At 30.0% G+C, this 12,476-nt stretch overlaps 1 protein-coding gene across 18 annotated transcripts in view; it reads right to left on the minus strand.

Moving 5' to 3' along the window:
• Positions 1 to 12,476, minus strand: part of LOC124424362 (cAMP-specific 3',5'-cyclic phosphodiesterase) — a 335,250-nt gene that overhangs the window by 24,620 nt on the left and 298,154 nt on the right. The gene's annotated exons all lie outside the window — the stretch shown is intronic.

The raw sequence follows: 12,476 nt of genomic DNA on the forward strand, positions 1-12,476 counted from the left end.
ATAGACTTCCGTATTCTTGTTGTTTTACGATTGACATAAATGACGAAGATAAGTTTTAGTGATTTTCGTCGTTTCGAATCTTTCTCTTTTTCAATATCTCTTTATTCAAGGACGTGAAAAATTCAAAAGGATCTCATGTTTTACGTCGTCGGAAACATTTCATAGAATTTATTTTCTCATAGAGAATTTATTTTTTGCCTTCCTTTTACATCACGCACCCACACACCCAACAGTTTGTAGCCATTGTCTGCCATTGTATCCGACGAATCTTTGTGTCTTCCTTTATCTTATTTCTCTCTCTCTCTCTCTCTCTCTTTCTCTCTTTATTTCTATGTCTATGTCTATATCTATTTCTCTTTTCCTTTTCTTTGGTATTCAAGATTTTCCCACAAACCTTTTACCTTTAACACAGATAAATTTTATCATAAAAGAGTAACCAAACGATCACAATTTCTGATAATATCGTATATCGATATGGTAGCGTTCGAAAAAGTTTCCTGTCTGATCTTAACTAATGGAAGAACGAATGGAAGAAAGAAATGTTGGAAGGAAACGACCTCGGTAGAGAATTTTACAGATAATCCTCGGATTTTAACGAGTAAAATAACAACATCTGTAGATATGCACAGGTGTTCTACAATTAAATCTCTCACGATTATTGTTACGTTAAAAATTAGTTCGATAAAATAGATATATCATTTTCGTAGAAACGAATAAGCTGATCGAAACATCTCGAAATTAATTTGGCATGTGTATTTTTAAATTTTCGATTTTTTATTTCCGCTTTGAAAATAAATTAAAAAGAAAAAAATCTTTCTAGATATATATAATTGCTGATTTCTTTATATCTTAAAATTCGATGTAAAAAAAAATTCGTATCGTTCGAATTTATATATATATATATATATATATATATATATATATATATATATATAGGGAGAGAGAGAGAGAGAGAGAGAGAGAGATATGATATGAGGGAGAGAGAAAAATATGACCATATCGTTGATTTTAGTACACATAAAAATAATCAAGAAGTGTTTTTGAATTTAATTCGTTTTCCTGACAACGACGACACGAAAAAAACAAAAAAAAAAAAAAAATAGGGAAAGTAAAAAAAAAGAGATTGAGAAAATTAAAACGTAGTAACGAATGCAGGAATCGTAGAAAACGTTGTTTGCGAATAACACTGCCATACGTGGACTGAATAGCAAAATTCAAAATGAAAAGGATAAAAAAGTTATTGATGTTGGAACAATTAAAAATGAAAAAAAGAAAAAAAGAAAAAAGAAAGGAAAGAAGAAATTTAAAACGAAAAAAAAGAGGAATGAAATAAAAAATAAAAAGAAACGAATCACTTGAGATACTTCTATCGCGTTCATGGCGCAGTTTGTAAAAATTCAGATAAAAAAAAAAAAAAGAAAGAAAAAGAAAAGAAAAAAGAAAAAAAGAAAAAAGTGAGCAATTCGTTTAAAGCGATTCGTCTTAATCGAACTTTCTTTTTTCTCTCTGTTATTTACGAATAAACGGCAGATACATTGAAACTTAGTCGTTAATTAAAAACAAGATATACACTTGACGGTAGAGCTAATTAGTATATTGCCGTTTATCTTCACGAGCGTGTATAAAACATTATGATAAAGAAGAACGATTATTATGTCACGTTATACGTTTATATATATATATATACATATATATATATATATATATATATATATATATATATATATGTATGTACATAAGAAGGTATTTTGTAGTAGTACGAATTGAGAAGATAGCTTTTTTTTTCTTTTTTTTTATGTGTTAAAATATACTTAGTAAGTATTAATCCATCCATCTCTTTTTCTAATGTACATACGTAAATGTTCAGCGTACTTGACCTATACATTAATCAAGTATGCGAAAAGCGAAAAGGTAAGGATAATAAATCGTACTATTAAAAGTAATTAATGGTAATTTAGTGAACGTACTTTATTTCTATTTACTAGAATAAAGTCGTTTTGAAAGGTAGATCGAATAACGTTTGCGTCACTAGCTCTATATATTAGTTACACGCTATACTCTTATCTAGTATCTCCACGCGTATACTATTTGCTATTATTTTCGCATCTCTCTTTCTTTTCCTTACTTGCGCTTCTTCTTCTCCTTTCTCTTCTTATTTATTTATTTATTTATTTATTTATTTATTTATTTATTTCATTGATCTCCATTGCGACACGATTAATCAAAATGTAAACTTTATATAGATTTATCATAAATTTCGATAACAGTAAATTGTCGAAAAATTGACCAATTTTGTGCTTGTCCAAAACAGATATCGTTGAAAATGACAGTAGCTAGTACTACAGCTGGCTGTTAGAAACACGTGTCTGTAGTTATTATGGAATTCGATCGAGTAAAATTTGACCTCAAAGGAAGATCGACGGAACTGCATCCGGCCACTTCGTAAAAAATAATACCTTCCGCGAAGTAATTTTTATATTTCGACGAATCATTTCTTTGATGGATCAAAAACACACACACACACTCTCTCTTTCTCTCTCTCTCTCTCTCTCTTTTTCTCTTCTTTTTTCTTTGATCGAAGATCGACGTTGAACACACGTCTCTCCAATTCATTCTACGAAATCGTCGAATACGATTAAAATATCTCCTATAGATTTTTTCTTGCTGACTATTTCTTATAATAATAATAATAATTAAATTAATATTCTTATTAGATAATAATAATAATTATTTGATGTTAAACATCGCCTTTCAAAAAGAAACCAATCGAAGTTAATTGTCGTAATATTATTTGTGATACGCGATGAACGAAATAATCGAAGATTTATCTTAGCCTCTTCTCTCTCTCTCTCTCTATGTATGTGTGTTTTAAAGAAGAAACTTTCGACGATAAAATATTTGCGTGCATTGCCAACGGCAAAAGAAGCTTCTCAATGATCTTCCGATAACTTTACGTATCTTTTTAGGTTTGTGTTGGTACGAATTTTCTCTCTTTCTCTCTCTGTCTCTCTCTGTCTCTCTCTCTCTCTCTCTCTCTCTCCCACATCCGACCTACTTTTAACTACTTTCGACATCCCTCTGTTTTTGCAAAATGAATTCCACCGTGTCTAATTTACTTTCCTGTGATTTATGAAAAATACGATGACGACACTGCACCATTTGATCATTTCGTGATTATTCTATTTTTTTTTCTTTTCGTTTTTTTCTTATTCTTTTTTTCCTATAATAATTAATTATTAATTATTAATTATTAATTATTCTTTATTATAATAATTAATTATTAAATCTTATTATTATATTAATAATAATTCACGATTAACAATGAATTATTAATAATTATAATTAACATTTATACATTACTTCGCACAATTCCCTTATCTCCGGCTGTGTATACAATTGTGATTAATATACGATCGTTCATAAATAATTATTCTTTATTACTCTTTATACTAATGCATATCGTAATGGCCTGAATGATAACAGTACGCCGTTGATCGTGTACGTAGACACGCGCATTTCGTCGCGTGCTTTTCTCCCCTTACTGGTTACTATGCGATTAATATTTGACTAAGGCTTAATTCAATAATATACGTATGTATATATAACTATGAGCACCACTCGGTCTGCCTGCAATGGAATCATTAATATATATCGTCTCTACTTTCTTATATCAAACGTTCACGTAATAATTAGAAGATACTTACTTACTTATCATATCTTTGTACGAACAATTTTATTCTCGAATTAAGCATTACAAATGAGCTTCGATTCTATTTAAGATTTTCCTTTTACAGTTTCTTAATTTATCGTATTAATAATTAAAGAATTATCAAACATACGAATCAATAATTTTTCCTCTTCCTTCTATTATTTATAATCTTAGAGGAAATAAAGAGAGAGAGAGAGAGAGAGAGAGAGAGAGAGAGAGAGAGAAAGAGAAAGAAAATCTTGCCATATAATGAAATCAATGTTACGGTATTTTCATCTTGTGAAAATATTGTAAAATTATTCGTAATTGATGATCACGAAGAGACAGGAACGAAGGCTAGCTCGTTTAAATGAAGTTACTTTGTCAGTTACTATATTGACATTACGAAAAGAATACAAACGTTAAGGCCGACATTATGCAATTCTTCTCTCTCCCTCTCTCTCTCTCTCTCCTTCACTTTTCCGAGAGAGAGATAGAGATAGAGATAGATAAAGAGAGAGAGAGAGAGAGAGAGAGAGAGAGAGAGACAAACATGTTACGTACGCGAAGAAGCGTGACGCTTCGATGATTCTCAATTGACTGATATATACACGTATACGTATCGATTCGTGGCACGCGTCTTTCAAGATAGTTACGATCATTTTCAAACATACCTCGGACTTGATAGAAGCGTGTTTTTACACGTGACCGTCGATATCATACGTATATATATATGAATGTTTCTATCTCTTTAAAATATGTTTGTTCGTACATACCTATGTGACGAATATCACACGGATATAATCAAACGTATATAATATATCGATACGATTGGTGAGACGTTTACGTAAGAATGATAGTCATACTACAAAATATGAGTTTCTTTGTTGCTTTTTTTTTTATCTTTTCTTTTTTCTTTTCTTTTTTCTTTTTTTTTAATTTTTCTTCTTTTCCTTCTTTTTCTCTTGTTCTTTATTAGAATCGAACGATCGATCGTTTTTTTTTAAAAGTGACTCATAGAAATAGTTTCGTTCCGTTCCATTGACGAAATCAAATCTTATTAATCGTCGTCTTAACGATGACTGATCTAGGATTATAAAAGAAAGAAAGAAAAAAAAAATTTTCGTTTGAAGTAAATGACCGTCATGTTCTTCATTAGAACAGTAAATATATCGTACTAATGAGAATAAACGTGTCATTGTTTGAAATCGATACGATTATTTGATATTTACAATAAGTTATCTTCATGACATTAAATGGTTTTAATCTTTTCTAAAAGAAACGATAAGAAAATCAATCCTACGATGTTTCCGATGATGCATCGATATAGATAAATTGTAACGCAGACGTAAATCTTCTAAGAAGATATATATCTTCTTAATGGACGATAAAGAAAATCTATCAAACTGAACAAAAGAAAATTTATGAAAATTAGACGATCTCGAGATATCGTCATTTCATTTATTTATAAATAATAATTTATCGATAAACACAGTCACCATCTCGTTTTTGATAAAAAAAAAAAAGACAAAAGTTAAAATCTTCAAATTATAATCATCGATTATTTATGGAAAATAATTTTTAAATTTCTAATATGTTATCCGATATATTACAAGGAAAAAATTATAGAGATAATAACAATTAAGGATGAGAAAAAAATATTATACGATTGTTCATTTTCTTACTCGAAGATCTTCGCAAGATATATTATTCGAACGAGCAAATAAAATAATAAATTATGTTTGAACGTCAAATCGACGTATAATCCATTCCTCATGATTAATTCATGATCCCATGATGGGAGATGATGATGGGTCGTTTCTTCGTTTGTTTTTCTAAATTCCCAATGAGAAACTTTCGATATGTTCGTGAAACTCGAGATAATCGGAAGTGAAATTGAGACGATGTAGATACTAGATACGTTTACGATTTAGTTAGTACGCCGATATTTCTAACATGAATTTCAAAAGTTCTCACAGAAAAATACTTCAAAGTTCGTACGTACGTACATAAATTTACGACGTTTGAAAGTCAAGCAGAAAGCGTGGTTATGTCTGAACGAACTTGAACGTTGTTTGCGCTACTTAAAGTTAGATCTTCCATGGAATTTATCGTATTCACTTATTTATGAATTTCCCTAACTTCCCCCTACCCCTTCCACCTCGTGAATAAATACGTCCAGTATTAATTAAAAATCGGAATGAAATTTAAGATCCTTATTTTACGAATGTTCATGAACGAAAAATTATGAAAAATATTATATTTGTCACGCGTTAATCGTTACGTTCCTTAAGGAAAAAACAAAAAAGAAAGAAAAAAAAGAAAAAGAAAAAGAAAGAACACTAGTCGACACGTATATCATCGAATAGTAATGTTCAATATTTTTTTTAAATTCTTGTCGAACAAAATACCTATAGATCTCGTTATGGGATATGTACTTTCTCGTTAATCACTACATGAATGCACGAAGGATGACATACGGAGTTTTATATAGTACACTAAATATTCGGCCAAAAAAAAAAGAAAAACAAAAAGAAAAAGAAAAAAAGAAAAAAAGAAAAAAAATAATTTTTATATTGGATCATCATTGATCATTAAAGAAACGATAACGAAATGGGAAATACTTCAAGTACGAAACAATCAAAAGAAGTACACGCGTACTTTGCCGATAGGAAAGATACTCGACAAAATAACTAACGAAAGGCACGAAGTATGGAAAAATGTCGGAAGTGTCTCGTGCCATGGACAATCCAGGATAAAAATAGCGAAATATACAATGTAAAGACCAATATCACTGTGAGATTACTGTCGCTTGACCGGAAACTGGGAAAGAGCGTGATGTTGAAAAAGAAAAAAAAAAAAATATGATGAAAAAAAAAATAAAAAATAAGAGAGAAAAAAGAAACAATAAATAAATAACTAGAAAATACAGGAATAAAATGTCTATCATGGGTTGAAAATAATCAGTTTCGATTTTCGTATTCGCACGCAGAGGAAATTCATTCTATGACGTATAGCGCGAGACGACCATATTTCGATTTAAATTCCAATAGCTTTCCGCGACACCCGACATATTGTGAGATAAAATATAAACGTATAAAAGTTATTACATATAGATATATGTACGTACATATGTATATTTATCTACATACATACATGCAAAAAACACAAAAATTTAAGGTTCGTAATCTTCTTTATAAATCTATAAGGTTTATAATAATTAAATCCATTGTTATATCATACGTATATTTTTCGATGAACGATAAAACGTTGAACACAATAAAATATCCAAACCAAATCGATTAGTCATATCGTCGTTTGAATATATTGCATCCGGCGATGTATTTTCGAATGAAAAAAAGAGAAAAAAGAAAAAAAGAAAGAAAGAAAAAGAAATGAAAAACAAAACTTATCAGTTACAATGAGCTTTTCGAAAATTAACATAATAACTATTTTATGACAATGATCATTATCGTAAATTATTTCTTTGATAAAATATGACACGTGTCTATTCATTTTCGTAAATTCTCATTATATCATTGATCAGACGTGACTGTGTAATAATAAGCGAGGATAATTATAATAAATAGGTTATAAAACTCATGAATATTTTATGTATGAGCGATCTTTCAAAAGTGATCAGATGTGATCAAAAAAAAAAAGGTTACATATTTAAGTACATATACAATTATGTATAACACACATATGTTGTATGCTCAGATATACGTAAGCCTACGTGTCTCTGATCACGATAGTCTTTCCTAAATGCACGAATATTATATTACTCGAATGCTCCTTACAATTCCCCTTTCGTTTTCGTTTCATCCATTTTTAAAAGAGAACGCATTTATCCTCTATGCAAGAGACTCGTCCTGCATTTCTTTCGATTGCCTACGACAACGAGAGATTTTGAAGAAATTTATATTCCTTCTTTTATCCTTTGTAAAAGTTTTTCTTAATAAAAATACTCGAAAAAGGAAAAATGAATTTTTCGTAAAATTCCACTTTTAAATTTTTCACGTATATCACGAAAAATATATGTTTTCAAAGAGAAAGAGAGAGAGAGAGAGAGAGAGAGAGAAAGAGAACCTTCTTGTTAGTTTCCTTTTTCCTTGATGCAATGCTTTCAAATATACCTTTGTGTGTATATATATGTATTTATTTGATATGTCAAAAGCAATAAGCTAAGGATAGTAATAGTAGTAGTAGTACTTGTAGTAATAGCACTGCTAGTAATAGTATTAATAGTATCAGTGGAAATAACATTCTACATTCGTCGTAATATCAATCATCCTCAACGACAGATATTCTCTTACGGAAGATCACAGCATTCCGTTTCTACTCTCAATGGATTCCACGAATAACAGAATCCCATCTTCAATAATGGTCATTTTTAACTTCGTAAAAATCATTTGTGACAACAAACATAATCGATTTCGAATAACTTTGCAAATATTGCTTTTACGTTCAAACAACGTACTTTCTATCGAGAAGATTAATATGAGAACACGATAGAAGAACGAATTAAAATGATATTCCTTTTAATAATCAATCCTGATCTTTACGATAAAAAAAACAATTATCTTTGTTTATTGCCAAGTTACGGTCCAAACTACACGAGGTTATTAATTATTTTCCAACGAGTTTTACCTCGATAAAAAAAAAAAAAATAAAAAGTATAATCTAATTTTTATTTAGAACATATTTTGCGGTTAGAAAAATTTGTTCGAAGATAACTCTCGATGTAGCCCGTAAGAAAGCGGAGAATAAAAATTCGAATTGCAAATCTTACGAACGATGAGATTCTACGAAAAATGTATAGTACACTCGTAAGTTCACTTTTACTATCTCGATTTATATATATATATATATATATATATATGTATATGTATTCATAGAAATGTAATGTACAATATGTATCTATTTACAATACTATTTTAATTTAGATGAGCTCTTTAAAAAAGAAAGACGAGAAGAACACGTGATAACAGACATTCATTGATCTAAAAACGCTTCAATGACGTCGAGATATTTGCATTACGATAAAACGTTTAATGCGTTGGAAAATTATTTCGGTGATGTTACTCGTAGTATAGATTTATTAGAGGATTATTCGTTATCGTACACGAATAACGTGAAAAAAAATTTACAAGAGACATAAAAAGAGCATATATATATGTTCATGATGTTTGTATAAACTTTTGAACTTACAAAAGGAAAATTTAAATGCGATCACAACTATTTCACGTTCTTTTAACATGACGTTCATTTAACTGAAATTAATTTAATGCGAGATAATAATACTAAACAACGACGAATTACGTTGAAATTCACGTTAGTTTTACTATTTCGCTGTAACGTGCAAAATTCCCACGACAAAACATTCCCCGACGCGAATTCTTTCTTCTAAATTTCACGAACACTCAGCGACTCTTTGAGCCTCTCGACTTGTTTTATACCTATATCATGTCTGTAATCTTTTCCGGCAATATTTACTTTACGTCGTATATATATATATATATATATATATATATATATATATATATATATATATATATATGTAATAATGTCAATTTGCCATTTTATATTCAAAAGACAATCGTACTAATGGATCCATTCTCTCTTTTAAAAGAGACGAGAGAAAATATGTAACGCGAAATTCTCTTCTTTAATGCTTGATATACATATTGTACTTATGTGCATATCTAAGTACATGGATGTATACATAAATGTATACGGAGAAGAGTATTATTTACACATCATTTCTACATCATTACTTACATCAATTTTACTTAAAAGGAATCAAAGAAAATGATGAATTCATGATCACTGATGTGTATCATGAAAAATTTATTATGTTTGATAGAATATAAGAACAGTGAATAATCACCGAGAGAGAGAGAGAGAAAGAGAGAGAGAGAGAGAAACAGAGAGAAAGAAGAAACGACCAATACGTACAATAAAAGGAAAATAAAATTTAATTGCACGAATACGTTTTATTACTCAGGGTACCATTATTTTCGAAAAGAGATGTCACTATAGAAGAGAACCTTAGGGGGAAATTTTATAGCTATGCGTGTGCTGTGACTCGAAACAGGATTCTATGTCTTTGTCCTTCGTCCCTTATTTAGGATCGTCATTTATCAAGGCTCGGAAAGTCGAGAGAGAGAGAGAGAGAGAGAGAGAGAGAGAGAGAGAGAGAGAGAGAAAGAGAGAGAACACTTGTACGATGTTAAGTAACTTGCAAATTTAATACTGTTTAGTACTCTTCTAGTGAGCAACAAGTTTACGAGAAAATTTCATTCCAATTCGAATCACGAGAAATCTATTCGAATCGCGACTTTAGTTTTCTTCCTTCTTCGATTCGATCGGGAAGAGAATCAAACATGAAACGCAGATAGTTGTATTATTAGAAACGATGCGTCGACAACATTAACGTGGCCTTCATTGCAGTCGAGACTCTTCGTGTCTATATATGTATATATGTATGTACGTATATATGTATGTATGTATTTACATGCACGAATGTATTTTATTCGTATAAGAGAGTATTTAGAGATGAACTCGCGAGGTCTTCCTGTCAATGTGGGTCAATTAATTCGATGTATCGATTTTTCTTTTTGTACATGACCGAAATGCGACAAGGGCGATTCTTTGCGATTTATCGTAGTACTTTCTTTTTTGTTTTTTTTTTTTTTTTTATTTTTTTGTTTTCTTTTCTTTTTTCTTCCTTTCGCGTAAACGCTCACTCGGCGAACATGAAAAATAAATAAAGAAAGAAAAAAAGAAAATAAAATAATCTACGACAAAGATGGTTATAGGAAGGAATAATATTTGAATTAGTCGACCATGGATTACTACTATTCGACGACGTGGTTAAGAATAAATGATTAATATCGACAGTTATATCAACTGTTTCGTTTATTCGTTCGATTGCGAGTAACTAGACGAAACAAGTAATTATAGGCTCTTCAATGATAATTGGAAACGATCGATACGTGCGAATCAACCTCTAGCAAATTGCCGATGATCGTTAATTGGGGGTTGGTCGTGCGAGAATTACGTTCGCTTACGATCGCACATTTCTAAATCGTCTAACAAATCTGTTTTTGAACGTATATTCTTTATATCATTCGAGCTCTTCTTTTTCTTTGATTTTCCTTTTTTTATATAAATCACGCACCGACAACTTTCGAGAATATATATTTCTCGATAAAAAAAATAAAACAAAATGAAATAAAATAATATAAAATAAAGTAAAGTAAAATAAAAATTAAAATAAGGAAAATAAGGAAAATAGATCTTTATATGTAACTTATAAGGAATTTCATTTCGAGTTCGTCCGAGAAAAAATAAATAAATAAAAAGTAAAATAAATAAAAAAAAAAAAATAAAATAAAATAAAACTAAAAGTGAAATGTTAGAAAGCAGAACCGATTAAACATGTCGATCTTTCATCATATCGTCAGTAGAAATACGAATTCAAATTTTGTACGAACAAACAATCGTGTTTCCAAAAATTTTATGATTATACTACTACGTACATTAGAGTCTCTCGCTGGAATCGCAAATACACATTTCGCAAGAAGGAAAACATATATCGTAGGTACGCTTCAGCGTTACAGATTTATGTAAACAAACTCGTACATGTACATAAACAAGGCGGCAATGGATATCGCTAAGCACGATGCAGCTGCGCCTTCAAATTGGTATATAAATCGATCAAAATTATTGCTTCGACTAATATCTATAAGTAGCAAAATGAAAACTATTTCCAGTTAGGCCAATTACTGAGTTCTCTCATACATTATAATTTATAAATGTAGAAAGCAAAAAGCAAAATAAAATTTAATATCACGATTACGATATTCGATTAAAATGGCATATAATACTATTTATAATTACATGTATGCAAGACGACAATATATATATATATATAATGCACGTTTCCGAGCAACGTACGATTTGTAATATTTATTTTTCTATGGCATAGATATATAATAAAGTTTTCTTTACATTAAAAATCCATCCGATCTAACAAATAGATAAAGCAAAAAAATCATAATAAAACACACGTGAAAATATCATCACCATATTCGCCTTTTGATATATTCCATCTTGTTTTTTTTTTTTTTTTTTTGCAAACGTTATAAACCCCGACTGTACTATTGTTCGCGATTTTTCAAATATTCTTTTGTTCATACCTGATCGTTTTCTGCTTACGCGTAGCATCTGACAATTTTCATGTTGATGTTCCCAATTTTCTATAGAACTGCCATTACTCAGTGACGTAACTCTCTCGTAAACGCGACGATGTAATCGCGTGTTATAACGGAAGAATGCATCCAAGTATATACATATATGTATATCCATATATATGAATACGAAATAGAAAGAGAGAGAGAGAGAGAGAGAGAAAGAGATGGAGAGCTTTCATGCTATTTCCCCCAAATGCTGGGCTTCCCATACTTGCGTAGACGTTAGATTGACGTACTCATTGATTTCATCTCGATAGGAAAAATTTCCGCGGAAGCTTAAAAGGAAAAAAAAGTACCTTTTATTATCTGTTATCTACGATATTATTATTTTTTATCATCACAAGTTGGGAAATGCTTTCTCTTCATATTATAGTCGTTCATCTTTCGAGAATTAGAATAATTAAGAAAATAGAAAAAAAAGGGGGAAACAAGAGAAATAAAAAAAGTCATATTTATGAATATGAAAATATCGTCGTATAATTCTTAATAATATTAAAGAAATCTTAAAGATCTTTCCCTTAGATCGTAAT

Source organism: Vespa crabro, chromosome 5 (genome assembly GCF_910589235.1).
Source record: "Vespa crabro chromosome 5, iyVesCrab1.2, whole genome shotgun sequence".
Classification (NCBI taxonomy): domain Eukaryota; kingdom Metazoa; phylum Arthropoda; class Insecta; order Hymenoptera; family Vespidae; genus Vespa; species Vespa crabro.